Consider the following 16,505-nt stretch of genomic DNA (forward strand, 5'->3'; position numbering starts at 1 on the left):
TGCCGGATTAAGAAACCTCTTTGAGAATATGGTCCAGATCGGATGCTGCAACTAGCAAGTGCGGCAAGACCTCAGTAGGTGGCGGGGTGCAGACCTGCTTCCATGTGCGGCCTGTTGGTCTAGGGGTATGATTCCTGCTTTGGGTGCAGGAGGTCCCGGGTTCAAATCCCGGACAGGCCCTACTTTTCACTTTCGCGACAACCAAGCACTACGATAAACTTGCGATTCTCTGAAAGTAAGCCATGCAACAGGACAAACTGCATGTCGGGCCACCGGCCCATCAGACTCTCAGGTGCGTCTTGCGGAAAGCAATCTACGTGCCAGGATTAAGCCGTCTTCGCTTACTTATATCTATACGTAAAGACTGGCACGTACAACGATTCTATTAGTTTCCCAGGAACTAGTACATCGCATGCAAGTTTGTTAAATGCATGCGCATGCAGCACACAAAAGGGTGAGATGTCTTTCCTGCTGGGAGAAACAGCTGAGGTCGTCTTCTCGCAGTTGAACCCCTTACGACCCGTTATTAATCCTAGTAGCAAAAGCATAAGCATTTGCAGCGTTCCCCATTCACGTGTGGACTGCAATTAACAATTTGCATTACATGATCGTAGCTAAAATTCTGCATATACAATTCCAACTACCGGCTCGTACTCATTTCTAGAAACGATCGCAAAACACAGTGCCAGGTTCCACCGAGACTCGAACTCGGATCGCTGGATTCAAAGTCCAGAGTGCTAACCATTACACCATGGAACCGGATGCCTGCAGCGGTCTTAAATTCAGTAGCATCATGTAATTAAGCAGATAAGATGCGATGTTATTACATGTAGCGTCCTCAGGAAGTGTTTGCGTGGCAAATGAACCAACCAAGTAGGCTGGAAGGAGCACCTTCGAATGTAGCGAGAATTCTTGCCAGTATTCGTACATGAAGTGATGTCGAAGGCTCAGGTAACCAAAATCGCCGAACAGCCACTTTCGTATGGTGGATGCTTTGTGCTGGAAGCAGCCGAGCTATGAAAACAGCTATGGACACAGAGTACCGTCGAAAACTGCGTGCTGACACAGATCGCTACGTAGTGGGCGGATAGTGCGTGACACGATAACATTTGCACTTCACACGGTCGAAATTCTGTCACACAACTCAAGCAGCTGTTTCAGCATTCACATACACTGGTGTTCAGCACAGCGCATGTTGTAGGTGCCGGATTAAGAAACCTCTTTGAGAATATGGTCCAGATCGGATGCTGCAACTAGCAAGTGCGGCAAGACCTCAGTAGGTGGCGGGGTGCAGACCTGCTTCCATGTGCGGCCTGTTGGTCTAGGGGTATGATTCCTGCTTTGGGTGCAGGAGGTCCTGGGTTCAAATCCCGGACAGGCCCTACTTTTCACTTTCGCGACAACCAAGCACTACGATAAACTTGCGATTCTCTGAAAGTAAGCCATGCAACAGGACAAACTGCATGTCGGGCCACCGGCCCATCAGACTCTCAGGTGCGTCTTGCGGAAAGCAATCTACGTGCCAGGATTAAGCCGTCTTCGCTTACTTATATCTATACGTAAAGACTGGCACGTACAACGATTCTATTAGTTTCCCAGGAACTAGTACATCGCATGCAAGTTTGTTAAATGCATGCGCATGCAGCACACAAAAGGGTGAGATGTCTTTCCTGCTGGGAGAAACAGCTGAGGTCGTCTTCTCGCAGTTGAACCCCTTACGACCCGTTATTAATCCTAGTAGCAAAAGCATAAGCATTTGCAGCGTTCCCCATTCACGTGTGGACTGCAATTAACAATTTGCATTACATGATCGTAGCTAAAATTCTGCATATACAATTCCAACTACCGGCTCGTACTCATTTCTAGAAACGATCGCAAAACACAGCGCCAGGTTCCACCGAGACTCGAACTCGGATCGCTGGATTCAAAGTCCAGAGTGCTAACCATTACACCATGGAACCGGATGCCTGCAGCGGTCTTAAATTCAGTAGCATCATGTAATTAAGCAGATAAGATGCGATGTTATTACATGTAGCGTCCTCAGGAAGTGTTTGCGTGGCAAATGAACCAACCAAGTAGGCTGGAAGTGGAAGGAGCACCTTCGAATGTAGCGAGAATTCTTGCCAGTATTCGTACATGAAGTGATGTCGAAGGCTCAGGTAACCAAAATCGCCGAACAGCCACTTTCGTATGGTGGATGCTTTGTGCTGGAAGCAGCCTAGCTATGAAAACAGCTATGGACACAGAGTACCGTCGAAAACTGCGTGCTGACACAGAACGCTACGTAGTGGGCGGATAGTGCGTGACACGATAACATTTGCACTTCACACGGTCGAAATTCTGTCACACAACTCAAGCAGCTGTTTCAGCATTCACATACACTGGTGTTCAGCACAGCGCATGTTGTAGGTGCCGGATTAAGAAACCTCTTTGAGAATATGGTCCAGATCGGATGCTGCAACTAGCAAGTGCGGCAAGACCTCAGTAGGTGGCGGGGTGCAGACCTGCTTCCATGTGCGGCCTGTTGGTCTAGGGGTATGATTCCTGCTTTGGGTGCAGGAGGCCCTGGGTTCAAATCCCGGACAGGCCCTACTTTTCACTTTCGCGACAACCAAGCACTACGATAAACTTGCGATTCTCTGAAAGTAAGCCATGCAACAGGACAAACTGCATGTCGCGCCACCGGCCCATCAGACTCTCAGGTGCGTCTTGCGGAAAGCAATCTACGTGCCAGGATTAAGCCGTCTTCGCTTACTTATATCTATACGTAAAGACTGGCACGTACAACGATTCTATTAGTTTCCCAGGAACTAGTACATCGCATGCAAGTTCGTTAAATGCATGCGCATGCAGCACACAAAAGGGTGAGATGTCTTTCCTGCTGGGAGAAACAGCTGAGGTCGTCTTCTCGCAGTTGAACCCCTTACGACCCGTTATTAATCCTAGTAGCAAAAGCATAAGCATTTGCAGCGTTCCCCATTCACGTGTGGACTGCAATTAACAATTTGCATTACATGATCGTAGCTAAAATTCTGCATATACAATTCCAACTACCGGCTCGTACTCATTTCTAGAAACGATCGCAAAACACAGCGCCAGGTTCCACCGACACTCGAACTCGGATCGCTGGATTCAAAGTCCAGAGTGCTAACCATTACACCATGGAACCGGATGCCTGCAGCGGTCTTAAATTCAGTAGCATCATGTAATTAAGCAGATAAGATGCGATGTTATTACATGTAGCGTCCTCAGGAAGTGTTTGCGTGGCAAATGAACCAACCAAGTAGGCTGGAAGTGGAAGGAGCACCTTCGAATGTAGCGAGATTTCTTGCCAGTATTCGTACATGAAGTGATGTCGAAGGCTCAGGTAACCAAAATCGCCGAACAGCCACTTTCGTATGGTGGATGCTTTGTGCTGGAAGCAGCCGAGCTATGAAAACAGCTATGGACACAGAGTACCGTCGAAAACTGCGTGCTGACACAGATCGCTACGTAGTGGGCGGATAGTGCGTGACACGATAAAATTTGCACTTCACACGGTCGAAATTCTGTCACACAACTCAAGCAGCTGTTTCAGCATTCACATACACTGGTGTTCAGCACAGCGCATGTTGTAGGTGCCGGATTAAGAAACCTCTTTGAGAATATGGTCCAGATCGGATGCTGCAACTAGCAAGTGCGGCAAGACCTTAGTAGGTGGCGGGGTGCAGACCTGCTTCCATGTGCGGCCTGTTGGTCTAGGGGTATGATTCCTGCTTTGGGTGCAGGAGGTCCTGGGTTCAAATCCCGGACAGGCCCTACTTTTCACTTTCGCGACAACCAAGCACTACGATAAACTTGCGATTCTCTGAAAGTAAGCCATGCAACAGGACAAACTGCATGTCGGGCCACCGGCCCATCAGACTCTCAGGTGCGTCTTGCGGAAAGCAATCTACGTGCCAGGATTAAGCCGTCTTCGCTTACTTATATCTATACGTAAAGACTGGCACGTACAACGATTCTATTAGTTTCCCAGGAACTAGTACATCGCATGCAAGTTTGTTAAATGCATGCGCATGCAGCACACAAAAGGGTGAGATGTCTTTCCTGCTGGGAGAAACAGCTGAGGTCGTCTTCTCGCAGTTGAACCCCTTACGACCCGTTATTAATCCTAGTAGCAAAAGCATAAGCATTTGCAGCGTTCCCCATTCACGTGTGGACTGCAATTAACAATTTGCATTACATGATCGTAGCTAAAATTCTGCATATACAATTCCAACTACCGGCTCGTACTCATTTCTAGAAACGATCGCAAAACACAGCGCCAGGTTCCACCGAGACTCGAACTCGGATCGCTGGATTCAAAGTCCAGAGTGCTAACCATTACACCATGGAACCGGATGCCTGCAGCGGTCTTAAATTCAGTAGCATCATGTAATTAAGCAGATAAGATGCGATGTTATTACATGTAGCGTCCTCAGGAAGTGTTTGCGTGGCAAATGAACCAACCAAGTAGGCTGGAAGTGGAAGGAGCACCTTCGAATGTAGCGAGAATTCTTGCCAGTATTCGTACATGAAGTGATGTCGAAGGCTCAGGTAACCAAAATCGCCGAACAGCCACTTTCGTATGGTGGATGCTTTGTGCTGGAAGCAGCCGAGCTATGAAAACAGCTATGGACACAGAGTACCGTCGAAAACTGCGTGCTGACACAGATCGCTACGTAGTGGGCGGATAGTGCGTGACACGATAACATTTGCACTTCACACGGTCGAAATTCTGTCACACAACTCAAGCAGCTGTTTCAGCATTCACATACACTGGTGTTCAGCACAGCGCATGTTGTAGGTGCCGGATTAAGAAACCTCTTTGAGAATATGGTCCAGATCGGATGCTGCAACTAGCAAGTGCGGCAAGACCTCAGTAGGTGGCGGGGTGCAGACCTGCTTCCATGTGCGGCCTGTTGGTCTAGGGGTATGATTCCTGCTTTGGGTGCAGGAGGTCCTGGGTTCAAATCCCGGACAGGCCCTACTTTTCACTTTCGCGACAACCAAGCACTACGATAAACTTGCGATTCTCTGAAAGTAAGCCATGCAACAGGACAAACTGCATGTCGGGCCACCGGCCCATCAGACTCTCAGGTGCGTCTTGCGGAAAGCAATCTACGTGCCAGGATTAAGCCGTCTTCGCTTACTTATATCTATACGTAAAGACTGGCACGTACAACGATTCTATTAGTTTCCCAGGAACTAGTACATCGCATGCAAGTTTGTTAAATGCATGCGCATGCAGCACACAAAAGGGTGAGATGTCTTTCCTGCTGGGAGAAACAGCTGAGGTCGTCTTCTCGCAGTTGAACCCCTTACGACCCGTTATTAATCCTAGTAGCAAAAGCATAAGCATTTGCAGCGTTCCCCATTCACGTGTGGACTGCAATTAACAATTTGCATTACATGATCGTAGCTAAAATTCTGCATATACAATTCCAACTACCGGCTCGTACTCATTTCTAGAAACGATCGCAAAACACAGCGCCAGGTTCCACCGAGACTCGAACTCGGATCGCTGGATTCAAAGTCCAGAGTGCTAACCATTACACCATGGAACCGGATGCCTGCAGCGGTCTTAAATTCAGTAGCATCATGTAATTAAGCAGATAAGATGCGATGTTATTACATGTAGCGTCCTCAGGAAGTGTTTGCGTGGCAAATGAACCAACCAAGTAGGCTGGAAGTGGAAGGAGCACCTTCGAATGTAGCGAGAATTCTTGCCAGTATTCGTACATGAAGTGATGTCGAAGGCTCAGGTAACCAAAATCGCCGAACAGCCACTTTCGTATGGTGGATGCTTTGTGCTGGAAGCAGCCGAGCTATGAAAACAGTTATGGACACAGAGTACCGTCGAAAACTGCGTGCTGACACAGAACGCTACGTAGTGGGCGGATAGTGCGTGACACGATAACATTTGCACTTCACACGGTCGAAATTCTGTCACACAACTCAAGCAGCTGTTTCAGCATTCACATACACTGGTGTTCAGCACAGCGCATGTTGTAGGTGCCGGATTAAGAAACCTCTTTGAGAATATGGTCCAGATCGGATGCTGCAACTAGCAAGTGCGGCAAGACCTCAGTAGGTGGCGGGGTGCAGACCTGCTTCCATGTGCGGCCTGTTGGTCTAGGGGTATGATTCCTGCTTTGGGTGCAGGAGGTCCTGGGTTCAAATCCCGGACAGGCCCTACTTTTCACTTTCGCGACAACCAAGCACTACGATAAACTTGCGATTCTCTGAAAGTAAGCCATGCAACAGGACAAACTGCATGTCGGGCCACCGGCCCATCAGACTCTCAGGTGCGTCTTGCGGAAAGCAATCTACGTGCCAGGATTAAGCCGTCTTCGCTTACTTATATCTATACGTAAAGACTGGCACGTACAACGATTCTATTAGTTTCCCAGGAACTAGTACATCGCATGCAAGTTTGTTAAATGCATGCGCATGCAGCACACAAAAGGGTGAGATGTCTTTCCTGCTGGGAGAAACAGCTGAGGTCGTCTTCTCGCAGTTGAACCCCTTACGACCCGTTATTAATCCTAGTAGCAAAAGCATAAGCATTTGCAGCGTTCCCCATTCACGTGTGGACTGCAATTAACAATTTGCATTACATGATCGTAGCTAAAATTCTGCATATACAATTCCAACTACCGGCTCGTACTCATTTCTAGAAACGATCGCAAAACACAGCGCCAGGTTCCACCGAGACTCGAACTCGGATCGCTGGATTCAAAGTCCAGAGTGCTAACCATTACACCATGGAACCGGATGCCTGCAGCGGTCTTAAATTCAGTAGCATCATGTAATTAAGCAGATAAGATGCGATGTTATTACATGTAGCGTCCTCAGGAAGTGTTTGCGTGGCAAATGAACCAACCAAGTAGGCTGGAAGTGGAAGGAGCACCTTCGAATGTAGCGAGAATTCTTGCCAGTATTCGTACATGAAGTGATGTCGAAGGCTCAGGTAACCAAAATCGCCGAACAGCCACTTTCGTATGGTGGATGCTTTGTGCTGGAAGCAGCCTAGCTATGAAAACAGCTATGGACACAGAGTACCGTCGAAAACTGCGTGCTAACACAGAACGCTACGTAGTGTTCGGATAGTGCGTGACACGATAACATTTGCACTTCACACGGTCGAAATTCTGTCACACAACTCAAGCAGCTGTTTCAGCATTCACATACACTGGTGTTCAGCACAGCGCATGTTGTAGGTGCCGGATTAAGAAACCTCTTTGAGAATATGGTCCAGATCGGATGCTGCAACTAGCAAGTGCGGCAAGACCTCAGTAGGTGGCGGGGTGCAGACCTGCCTCCATGTGCGGCCTGTTGGTCTAGGGGTATGATTCCTGCTTTGGGTGCAGGAGGTCCCGGGTTCAAATCCCGGACAGGCCCTACTTTTCACTTTCGCGACAACCAAGCACTACGATAAACTTGCGATTCTCTGAAAGTAAGCCATGCAACAGGACAAACTGCATGTCGGGCCACCGGCCCATCAGACTCTCAGGTGCGTCTTGCGGAAAGCAATCTACGTGCCAGGATTAAGCCGTCTTCGCTTACTTATATCTATACGTAAAGACTGGCACGTACAACGATTCTATTAGTTTCCCAGGAACTAGTACATCGCATGCAAGTTTGTTAAATGCATGCGCATGCAGCACACAAAAGGGTGAGATGTCTTTCCTGCTGGGAGAAACAGCTGAGGTCGTCTTCTCGCAGTTGAACCCCTTACGACCCGTTATTAATCCTAGTAGCAAAAGCATAAGCATTTGCAGCGTTCCCCATTCACGTGTGGACTGCAATTAACAATTTGCATTACATGATCGTAACTAAAATTCTGCATATACAATTCCAACTACCGGCTCGTACTCATTTCTAGAAACGATCGCAAAACACAGCGCCAGGTTCCACCGAGACTCGAACTCGGATCGCTGGATTCAAAGTCCAGAGTGCTAACCATTACACGATGGAACCGGATGCCTGCAGCGGTCTTAAATTCAGTAGCATCATGTAATTAAGCAGATAAGATGCGATGTTATTACATGTAGCGTCCTCAGGAAGTGTTTGCGTGGCAAATGAACCAACCAAGTAGGCTGGAAGTGGAAGGAGCACCTTCGAATGTAGCGAGAATTCTTGCCAGTATTCGTACATGAAGTGATGTCGAAGGCTCAGGTAACCAAAATCGCCGAACAGCCACTTTCGTATGGTGGATGCTTTGTGCTGGAAGCAGCCTAGCTATGAAAACAGCTATGGACACAGAGTACCGTCGAAAACTGCGTGCTAACACAGAACGCTACGTAGTGTTCGGATAGTGCGTGACACGATAACATTTGCACTTCACACGGTCGAAATTCAGTCACACAACTCAAGCAGCTGTTTCAGCATTCACATACACTGGTGTTCAGCACAGCGCATGTTGTAGGTGCCGGATTAAGAAACCTCTTTGAGAATATGGTCCAGATCGGATGCTGCAACTAGCAAGTGCGGCAAGACCTCAGTAGGTGGCGGGGTGCAGACCTGCCTCCATGTGCGGCCTGTTGGTCTAGGGGTATGATTCCTGCTTTGGGTGCGGAGGTCCCGGGTTCAAATCCCGGACAGGCCCTACTTTTCACTTTCGCGACAACCAAGCACTACGATAAACTTGCGATTCTCTGAAAGTAAGCCATGCAACAGGACAAACTGCATGTCGGGCCACCGGCCCATCAGACTCTCAGGTGCGTCTTGCGGAAAGCAATCTACGTGCCAGGATTAAGCCGTCTTCGCTTACTTATATCTATACGTAAAGACTGGCACGTACAACGATTCTATTAGTTTCCCAGGAACTAGTACATCGCATGCAAGTTTGTTAAATGCATGCGCATGCAGCACACAAAAGGGTGAGATGTCTTTCCTGCTGGGAGAAACAGCTGAGGTCGTCTTCTCGCAGTTGAACCCCTTACGACCCGTTATTAATCCTAGTAGCAAAAGCATAAGCATTTGCAGCGTTCCCCATTCACGTGTGGACTGCAATTAACAATTTGCATTACATGATCGTAGCTAAAATTCTGCATATACAATTCCAACTACCGGCTCGTACTCATTTCTAGAAACGATCGCAAAACACAGCGCCAGGTTCCACCGAGACTCGAACTCGGATCGCTGGATTCAAAGTCCAGAGTGCTAACCATTACACCATGGAACCGGATGCCTGCAGCGGTCTTAAATTCAGTAGCATCATGTAATTAAGCAGATAAGATGCGATGTTATTACATGTAGCGTCCTCAGGAAGTGTTTGCGTGGCAAATGAACCAACCAAGTAGGCTGGAAGTGGAAGGAGCACCTTCGAATGTAGCGAGAATTCTTGCCAGTATTCGTACATGAAGTGATGTCGAAGGCTCAGGTAACCAAAATCGCCGAACAGCCACTTTCGTATGGTGGATGCTTTGTGCTGGAAGCAGCCTAGCTATGAAAACAGCTATGGACACAGAGTACCGTCGAAAACTGCGTGCTAACACAGAACGCTACGTAGTGTTCGGATAGTGCGTGACACGATAACATTTGCACTTCACACGGTCGAAATTCTGTCACACAACTCAAGCAGCTGTTTCAGCATTCACATACACTGGTGTTCAGCACAGCGCATGTTGTAGGTGCCGGATTAAGAAACCTCTTTGAGAATATGGTCCAGATCGGATGCTGCAACTAGCAAGTGCGGCAAGACCTCAGTAGGTGGCGGGGTGCAGACCTGCCTCCATGTGCGGCCTGTTGGTCTAGGGGTATGATTCCTGCTTTGGGTGCAGGAGGTCCCGGGTTCAAATCCCGGACAGGCCCTACTTTTCACTTTCGCGACAACCAAGCACTACGATAAACTTGCGATTCTCTGAAAGTAAGCCATGCAACAGGACAAACTGCATGTCGGGCCACCGGCCCATCAGACTCTCAGGTGCGTCTTGCGGAAAGCAATCTACGTGCCAGGATTAAGCCGTCTTCGCTTACTTATATCTATACGTAAAGACTGGCACGTACAACGATTCTATTAGTTTCCCAGGAACTAGTACATCGCATGCAAGTTTGTTAAATGCATGCGCATGCAGCACACAAAAGGGTGAGATGTCTTTCCTGCTGGGAGAAACAGCTGAGGTCGTCTTCTCGCAGTTGAACCCCTTACGACCCGTTATTAATCCTAGTAGCAAAAGCATAAGCATTTGCAGCGTTCCCCATTCACGTGTGGACTGCAATTAACAATTTGCATTACATGATCGTAGCTAAAATTCTGCATATACAATTCCAACTACCGGCTCGTACTCATTTCTAGAAACGATCGCAAAACACAGCGCCAGGTTCCACCGAGACTCGAACTCGGATCGCTGGATTCAAAGTCCAGAGTGCTAACCATTACACCATGGAACCGGATGCCTGCAGCGGTCTTAAATTCAGTAGCATCATGTAATTAAGCAGATAAGATGCGATGTTATTACATGTAGCGTCCTCAGGAAGTGTTTGCGTGGCAAATGAACCAACCAAGTAGGCTGGAAGTGGAAGGAGCACCTTCGAATGTAGCGAGAATTCTTGCCAGTATTCGTACATGAAGTGATGTCGAAGGCTCAGGTAACCAAAATCGCCGAACAGCCACTTTCGTATGGTGGATGCTTTGTGCTGGAAGCAGCCGAGCTATGAAAACAGCTATGGACACAGAGTACCGTCGAAAACTGCGTGCTGACACAGATCGCTACGTAGTGGGCGGATAGTGCGTGACACGATAACATTTGCACTTCACACGGTCGAAATTCTGTCACACAACTCAAGCAGCTGTTTCAGCATTCACATACACTGGTGTTCAGCACAGTGCATGTTGTAGGTGCCGGATTAAGAAACGTCTTTGAGAATATGGTCCAGATCGGATGCTGCAACTAGCAAGTGCGGCAAGACCTCAGTAGGTGGCGGGGTGCAGACCTGCTTCCATGTGCGGCCTGTTGGTATTGGGGTATGATTCCTGCTTTGGGTGCAGGAGGTCCTGGGTTCAAATCGCGGACAGGCCCTACTTTTCACTCTCGCGACAACCAAGCACTACGATAAACTTGCGATTCTCTGAAAGTAAGCCATGCAACAGGACAAACTGCATGTCGGGCCACCGGCCCATCAGACTCTCAGGTGCGTCTTGCGGAAAGCAATCTACGTGCCAGGATTAAGCCGTCTTCGCTTACTTATATCTATACGTAAAGACTGGCACGTACAACGATTCTATTAGTTTCCCAGGAACTAGTACATCGCATGCAAGTTTGTTAAATGCATGCGCATGCAGCACACAAAAGGGTGAGATGTCTTTCCTGCTGGGAGAAACAGCTGAGGTCGTCTTCTCGCAGTTGAACCCCTTACGACCCGTTATTAATCCTAGTAGCAAAAGCATAAGCATTTGCAGCGTTCCCCATTCACGTGTGGACTGCAATTAACAATTTGCATTACATGATCGTAGCTAAAATTCTGCATATACAATTCCAACTACCGGCTCGTACTCATTTCTAGAAACGATCGCAAAACACAGCGCCAGGTTCCACCGAGACTCGAACTCGGATCGCTGGATTCAAAGTCCAGAGTGCTAACCATTACACCATGGAACCGGATGCCTGCAGCGGTCTTAAATTCAGTAGCATCATGTAATTAAGCAGATAAGATGCGATGTTATTACATGTAGCGTCCTCAGGAAGTGTTTGCGTGGCAAATGAACCAACCAAGTAGGCTGGAAGTGGAAGGAGCACCTTCGAATGTAGCGAGAATTCTTGCCAGTATTCGTACATGAAGTGATGTCGAAGGCTCAGGTAACCAAAATCGCCGAACAGCCACTTTCGTATGGTGGATGCTTTGTGCTGGAAGCAGCCGAGCTATGAAAACAGCTATGGACACAGAGTACCGTCGAAAACTGCGTGCTGACACAGATCGCTACGTAGTGGGCGGATAGTGCGTGACACGATAAAATTTGCACTTCACACGGTCGAAATTCTGTCACACAACTCAAGCAGCTGTTTCAGCATTCACATACACTGGTGTTCAGCACAGCGCATGTTGTAGGTGCCGGATTAAGAAACCTCTTTGAGAATATGGTCCAGATCGGAAGCTGCAACTAGCAAGTGCGGCAAGACCTCAGTAGGTGGCGGGGTGCAGACCTGCTTCCATGTGCGGCCTGTTGGTCTAGGGGTATGATTCCTGCTTTGGGTGCAGGAGGTCCTGGGTTCAAATCCCGGACAGGCCCTACTTTTCACTTTCGCGACAACCAAGCACTACGATAAACTTGCGATTCTCTGAAAGTAAGCCATGCAACAGGACAAACTGCATGTCGGGCCACCGGCCCATCAGACTCTCAGGTGCGTCTTGCGGAAAGCAATCTACGTGCCAGGATTAAGCCGTCTTCGCTTACTTATATCTATACGTAAAGACTGGCACGTACAACGATTCTATTAGTTTCCCAGGAACTAGTACATCGCATGCAAGTTTGTTAAATGCATGCGCATGCAGCACACAAAAGGGTGAGATGTCTTTCCTGCTGGGAGAAACAGCTGAGGTCGTCTTCTCGCAGTTGAACCCCTTACGACCCGTTATTAATCCTAGTAGCAAAAGCATAAGCATTTGCAGCGTTCCCCATTCACGTGTGGACTGCAATTAACAATTTTCATTACATGATCGTAGCTAAAATTCTGCATATACAATTCCAACTACCGGCTCGTACTCATTTCTAGAAACGATCGCAAAACACAGCTCCAGGTTCCACCGAGACTCGAACTCGGATCGCTGGATTCAAAGTCCAGAGTGCTAACCATTACACCATGGAACCGGATGCCTGCAGCGGTCTTAAATTCAGTAGCATCATGTAATTAAGCAGATAAGATGCGATGTTATTACATGTAGCGTCCTCAGGAAGTGTTTGCGTGGCAAATGAACCAACCAAGTAGGCTGGAAGTGGAAGGAGCACCTTCGAATGTAGCGAGAAATCTTGCCAGTATTCGTACATGAAGTGATGTCGAAGGCTCAGGTAACCAAAATCGCCGAACAGCCACTTTCGTATGGTGGATGCTTTGTGCTGGAAGCAGCCTAGCTATGAAAACAGCTATGGACACAGAGTACCGTCGAAAACTGCGTGCTGACACAGATCGCTACGTAGTGGGCGGATAGTGCGTGACACGATAACATTTGCACTTCACACGGTCGAAATTCTGTCACACAACTCAAGCAGCTGTTTCAGCATTCACATACACTGGTGTTCAGCACAGCGCATGTTGTAGGTGCCGGATTAAGAAACCTCTTTGAGAATATGGTCCAGATCGGATGCTGCAACTAGCAAGTGCGGCAAGACCTAAGCAGGTGGCGGGGTGCAGACCTGCTTCCATGTGCGGCCTGTTGGTCTGGGGGTATGATTCCTGCTTTGGGTGCAGGAGGTCCCGGGTTCAAATCCCGGGCAGGCCCTACTTTTCACTTTCGCGACAACCAAGCACTACGATAAACTTGCGATTCTCTGAAAGTAAGCCATGCAACAGGACAAACTGCATGTCGGGCCACCGGCCCATCAGACTCTCAGGTGCGTCTTGCGGAAAGCAATCTACGTGCCAGGATTAAGCCGTCTTCGCTTACTTATATCTATACGTAAAGACTGGCACGTACAACGATTCTATTAGTTTCCCAGGAACAAGTACATCGCATGCAAGTTTGTTAAATGCATGCGCATGCAGCACACAAAAGGGTGAGATGTCTTTCCTGCTGGGAGAAACAGCTGAGGTCGTCTTCTCGCAGTTGAACCCCTTACGACCCGTTATTAATCCTAGTAGCAAAAGCATAAGCATTTGCAGCGTTCCCCATTCACGTGTGGACTGCAATTAGCCGTCTTCGCTTACTTATATCTATACGTAAAGACTGGCACGTACAACGATTCTATTAGTTTCCCAGGAACTAGTACATCGCATGCAAGTTTGTTAAATGCATGCGCATGCAGCACACAAAAGGGTGAGATGTCTTTCCTGCTGGGAGAAACAGCTGAGGTCGTCTTCTCGCAGTTGAACCCCTTACGACCCGTTATTAATCCTAGTAGCAAAAGCATAAGCATTTGCAGCGTTCCTTATTCACGTGTGGACTGCAATTAACAATTTGCATTACATGATCGTAGCTAAAATTCTGCATATACAATTCCAACTACCGGCTCGTACTCATTTCTAGAAACGATCGCAAAACACAGCGCCAGGTTCCACCGAGACTCGAACTCGGATCGCTGGATTCAAAGTCCAGAGTGCTAACCATTACACCATGGAACCGGATGCCTGCAGCGGTCTTAAATTCAGTAGCATCATGTAATTAAGCAGATAAGATGCGATGTTATTACATGTAGCGTCCTCAGGAAGTGTTTGCGTGGCAAATGAACCAACCAAGTAGGCTGGAAGTGGAAGGAGCACCTTCGAATGTAGCGAGAATTCTTGCCAGTATTCGTACATGAAGTGATGTCGAAGGCTCAGGTAACCAAAATCGCCGAACAGCCACTTTCGTATGGTGGATGCTTTGTGCTGGAAGCAGCCTAGCTATGAAAACAGCTATGGACACAGAGTACCGTCGAAAACTGCGTGCTGACACAGATCGCTACGTAGTGGGCGGATAGTGCGTGACACGATAACATTTGCACTTCACACGGTCGAAATTCTGTCACACAACTCAAGCAGCTGTTTCAGCATTCACATACACTGGTGTTCAGCACAGCGCATGTTGTAGGTGCCGGATTAAGAAACCTCTTTGAGAATATGGTCCAGATCGGATGCTGCAACTAGCAAGTGCGGCAAGACCTCAGTAGGTGGCGGGGTGCAGACCTGCTTCCATGTGCGGCCTGTTGGTCTAGGGGTATGATTCCTGCTTTGGGTGCAGGAGGTCCCGGGTTCAAATCCCGGACAGGCCCCACTTTTCACTTTCGCGACAACCAAGCACTACGATAAACTTGCGATTCTCTGAAAGTAAGCCATGCAACAGGACAAACTGCATGTCGGGCCACCGGCCCATCAGACTCTCAGGTGCGTCTTGCGGAAAGCAATCTACGTGCCAGGATTAAGCCGTCTTTGCTTACTTATATCTATACGTAAAGACTGGCACGTACAACGATTCTATTAGTTTCCCAGGAACTTGTACATCGCATGCAAGTTTGTTAATGCATGCGCATGCAGCACACAAAAGGGTGAGATGTCTTTCCTGCTGGGAGAAACAGCTGAGGTCGTCTTCTCGCAGTTGAACCCCTTACGACCCGTTATTAATCCTAGTAGCAAAAGCATAAGCATTTGCAGCGTTCCCCATTCACGTGTGGACTGCAATTAACAATTTGCATTACATGATCGTAGCTAAAATTCTGCATATACAATTCCAACTACCGGCTCGTACTCATTTCTAGAAACGATCGCAAAACACAGCGCCAGGTTCCACCGAGACTCGAAGTCGGATCGCTGGATTCAAAGTCCAGAGTGCTAACCATTACACCATGGAACCGGATGCCTGCAGCGGTCTTAAATTCAGTAGCATCATGTAATTAAGCAGATAAGATGCGATGTTATTACATGTAGCGTCCTCAGGAAGTGTTTGCGTGGCAAATGAACCAACCAAGTAGGCTGGAAGTGGAAGGAGCACCTTCGAATGTAGCGAGAATTCTTGCCAGTATTCGTACATGAAGTGATGTCGAAGGCTCAGGTAACCAAAATCGCGGAACAGCCACTTTCGTATGGTGGATGCTTTGTGCTGGAAGCAGCCTAGCTATGAAAACAGCTATGGACACAGAGTACCGTCGAAAACTGCGTGCTGACACAGATCGCTACGTAGTGGGCGGATAGTGCGTGACACGATAACATTTGCACTTCACACGGTCGAAATTCTGTCACACAACTCAAGCAGCTGTTTCAGCATTCACATACACTGGTGTTCAGCACAGCGCATGTTGTAGGTGCCGGATTAAGAAACCTCTTTGAGAATATGGTCCAGATCGGATGCTGCAACTAGCAAGTGCGGCAAGACCTCAGTAGGTGGCGGGGTGCAGACCTGCTTCCATGTGCGGCCTGTTGGTCTAGGGGTATGATTCCTGCTTTGGGTGCAGGAGGTCCCGGGTTCAAATCCCGGACAGGCCCTACTTTTCACTTTCGCGACAACCAAGCACTACGATAAACTTGCGATTCTCTGAAAGTAAGCCATGCAACAGGACAAACTGCATGTCGGGCCACCGGCCCATCAGACTCTCAGGTGCGTCTTGCGGAAAGCAATCTACGTGCCAGGATTAAGCCGTCTTCGCTTACTTATATCTATACGTAAAGACTGGCACGTACAACGATTCTATTAGTTTCCCAGGAACTAGTACATCGCATGCAAGTTTGTTAAATGCATGCGCATGCAGCACACAAAAGGGTGAGATGTCTTTCCTGCTGGGAGAAACAGCTGAGGTCGTCTTCTCGCAGTTGAACCCCTTACGACCCGTTATTAATCCTAGTAGCAAAAGCATA

General features: G+C 48.2%; 26 non-coding genes across 26 annotated transcripts; 13 read left to right on the forward strand and 13 right to left on the reverse strand.

Annotated features, from left to right (window-relative positions):
• Positions 1 to 108: 108 nt before the first annotated feature.
• Trnap-ugg (transfer RNA proline (anticodon UGG)) lies at positions 109 to 180 on the forward strand. The gene has a single exon. It is a non-coding gene; the product is annotated as a tRNA-Pro (tRNA).
• Positions 181 to 687: 507 nt separating this feature from the next.
• Positions 688 to 759, reverse strand: Trnaq-uug (transfer RNA glutamine (anticodon UUG)). The gene has a single exon. It is a non-coding gene; the product is annotated as a tRNA-Gln (tRNA).
• Positions 760 to 1,310: 551 nt separating this feature from the next.
• Positions 1,311 to 1,382, forward strand: Trnap-ugg (transfer RNA proline (anticodon UGG)). The gene has a single exon. It is a non-coding gene; the product is annotated as a tRNA-Pro (tRNA).
• Positions 1,383 to 1,889: 507 nt separating this feature from the next.
• Trnaq-uug (transfer RNA glutamine (anticodon UUG)) lies at positions 1,890 to 1,961 on the reverse strand. Its single transcript has one exon. It is a non-coding gene; the product is annotated as a tRNA-Gln (tRNA).
• A 557-nt stretch (positions 1,962 to 2,518) lies between these two features.
• Positions 2,519 to 2,590, forward strand: Trnap-ugg (transfer RNA proline (anticodon UGG)). The gene has a single exon. It is a non-coding gene; the product is annotated as a tRNA-Pro (tRNA).
• Positions 2,591 to 3,097: 507 nt separating this feature from the next.
• On the reverse strand, positions 3,098 to 3,169 carry Trnaq-uug (transfer RNA glutamine (anticodon UUG)). Its single transcript has one exon. It is a non-coding gene; the product is annotated as a tRNA-Gln (tRNA).
• A 557-nt stretch (positions 3,170 to 3,726) lies between these two features.
• Positions 3,727 to 3,798, forward strand: Trnap-ugg (transfer RNA proline (anticodon UGG)). Its single transcript has one exon. It is a non-coding gene; the product is annotated as a tRNA-Pro (tRNA).
• Positions 3,799 to 4,305: 507 nt separating this feature from the next.
• Positions 4,306 to 4,377, reverse strand: Trnaq-uug (transfer RNA glutamine (anticodon UUG)). Its single transcript has one exon. It is a non-coding gene; the product is annotated as a tRNA-Gln (tRNA).
• A 557-nt stretch (positions 4,378 to 4,934) lies between these two features.
• On the forward strand, positions 4,935 to 5,006 carry Trnap-ugg (transfer RNA proline (anticodon UGG)). Its single transcript has one exon. It is a non-coding gene; the product is annotated as a tRNA-Pro (tRNA).
• A 507-nt stretch (positions 5,007 to 5,513) lies between these two features.
• Positions 5,514 to 5,585, reverse strand: Trnaq-uug (transfer RNA glutamine (anticodon UUG)). The gene has a single exon. It is a non-coding gene; the product is annotated as a tRNA-Gln (tRNA).
• Positions 5,586 to 6,142: 557 nt separating this feature from the next.
• Positions 6,143 to 6,214, forward strand: Trnap-ugg (transfer RNA proline (anticodon UGG)). Its single transcript has one exon. It is a non-coding gene; the product is annotated as a tRNA-Pro (tRNA).
• A 507-nt stretch (positions 6,215 to 6,721) lies between these two features.
• On the reverse strand, positions 6,722 to 6,793 carry Trnaq-uug (transfer RNA glutamine (anticodon UUG)). The gene has a single exon. It is a non-coding gene; the product is annotated as a tRNA-Gln (tRNA).
• A 557-nt stretch (positions 6,794 to 7,350) lies between these two features.
• Trnap-ugg (transfer RNA proline (anticodon UGG)) lies at positions 7,351 to 7,422 on the forward strand. The gene has a single exon. It is a non-coding gene; the product is annotated as a tRNA-Pro (tRNA).
• Positions 7,423 to 7,929: 507 nt separating this feature from the next.
• Trnaq-uug (transfer RNA glutamine (anticodon UUG)) lies at positions 7,930 to 8,001 on the reverse strand. Its single transcript has one exon. It is a non-coding gene; the product is annotated as a tRNA-Gln (tRNA).
• Positions 8,002 to 8,558: 557 nt separating this feature from the next.
• Trnap-ugg (transfer RNA proline (anticodon UGG)) lies at positions 8,559 to 8,629 on the forward strand. The gene has a single exon. It is a non-coding gene; the product is annotated as a tRNA-Pro (tRNA).
• Positions 8,630 to 9,136: 507 nt separating this feature from the next.
• Trnaq-uug (transfer RNA glutamine (anticodon UUG)) lies at positions 9,137 to 9,208 on the reverse strand. The gene has a single exon. It is a non-coding gene; the product is annotated as a tRNA-Gln (tRNA).
• A 557-nt stretch (positions 9,209 to 9,765) lies between these two features.
• On the forward strand, positions 9,766 to 9,837 carry Trnap-ugg (transfer RNA proline (anticodon UGG)). Its single transcript has one exon. It is a non-coding gene; the product is annotated as a tRNA-Pro (tRNA).
• Positions 9,838 to 10,344: 507 nt separating this feature from the next.
• Positions 10,345 to 10,416, reverse strand: Trnaq-uug (transfer RNA glutamine (anticodon UUG)). Its single transcript has one exon. It is a non-coding gene; the product is annotated as a tRNA-Gln (tRNA).
• Positions 10,417 to 11,552: 1,136 nt separating this feature from the next.
• On the reverse strand, positions 11,553 to 11,624 carry Trnaq-uug (transfer RNA glutamine (anticodon UUG)). Its single transcript has one exon. It is a non-coding gene; the product is annotated as a tRNA-Gln (tRNA).
• A 557-nt stretch (positions 11,625 to 12,181) lies between these two features.
• On the forward strand, positions 12,182 to 12,253 carry Trnap-ugg (transfer RNA proline (anticodon UGG)). Its single transcript has one exon. It is a non-coding gene; the product is annotated as a tRNA-Pro (tRNA).
• A 507-nt stretch (positions 12,254 to 12,760) lies between these two features.
• Positions 12,761 to 12,832, reverse strand: Trnaq-uug (transfer RNA glutamine (anticodon UUG)). The gene has a single exon. It is a non-coding gene; the product is annotated as a tRNA-Gln (tRNA).
• Positions 12,833 to 13,389: 557 nt separating this feature from the next.
• Trnap-ugg (transfer RNA proline (anticodon UGG)) lies at positions 13,390 to 13,461 on the forward strand. Its single transcript has one exon. It is a non-coding gene; the product is annotated as a tRNA-Pro (tRNA).
• A 767-nt stretch (positions 13,462 to 14,228) lies between these two features.
• Positions 14,229 to 14,300, reverse strand: Trnaq-uug (transfer RNA glutamine (anticodon UUG)). Its single transcript has one exon. It is a non-coding gene; the product is annotated as a tRNA-Gln (tRNA).
• A 557-nt stretch (positions 14,301 to 14,857) lies between these two features.
• Trnap-ugg (transfer RNA proline (anticodon UGG)) lies at positions 14,858 to 14,929 on the forward strand. The gene has a single exon. It is a non-coding gene; the product is annotated as a tRNA-Pro (tRNA).
• A 506-nt stretch (positions 14,930 to 15,435) lies between these two features.
• Trnaq-uug (transfer RNA glutamine (anticodon UUG)) lies at positions 15,436 to 15,507 on the reverse strand. Its single transcript has one exon. It is a non-coding gene; the product is annotated as a tRNA-Gln (tRNA).
• Positions 15,508 to 16,064: 557 nt separating this feature from the next.
• Trnap-ugg (transfer RNA proline (anticodon UGG)) lies at positions 16,065 to 16,136 on the forward strand. Its single transcript has one exon. It is a non-coding gene; the product is annotated as a tRNA-Pro (tRNA).
• The last annotated feature ends 369 nt before the right edge of the window (positions 16,137 to 16,505 follow it).

Source organism: Schistocerca nitens, chromosome 2 (genome assembly GCF_023898315.1).
Source record: "Schistocerca nitens isolate TAMUIC-IGC-003100 chromosome 2, iqSchNite1.1, whole genome shotgun sequence".
In the NCBI taxonomy this organism is placed as follows: Eukaryota; Metazoa; Arthropoda; class Insecta; order Orthoptera; family Acrididae; genus Schistocerca; species Schistocerca nitens.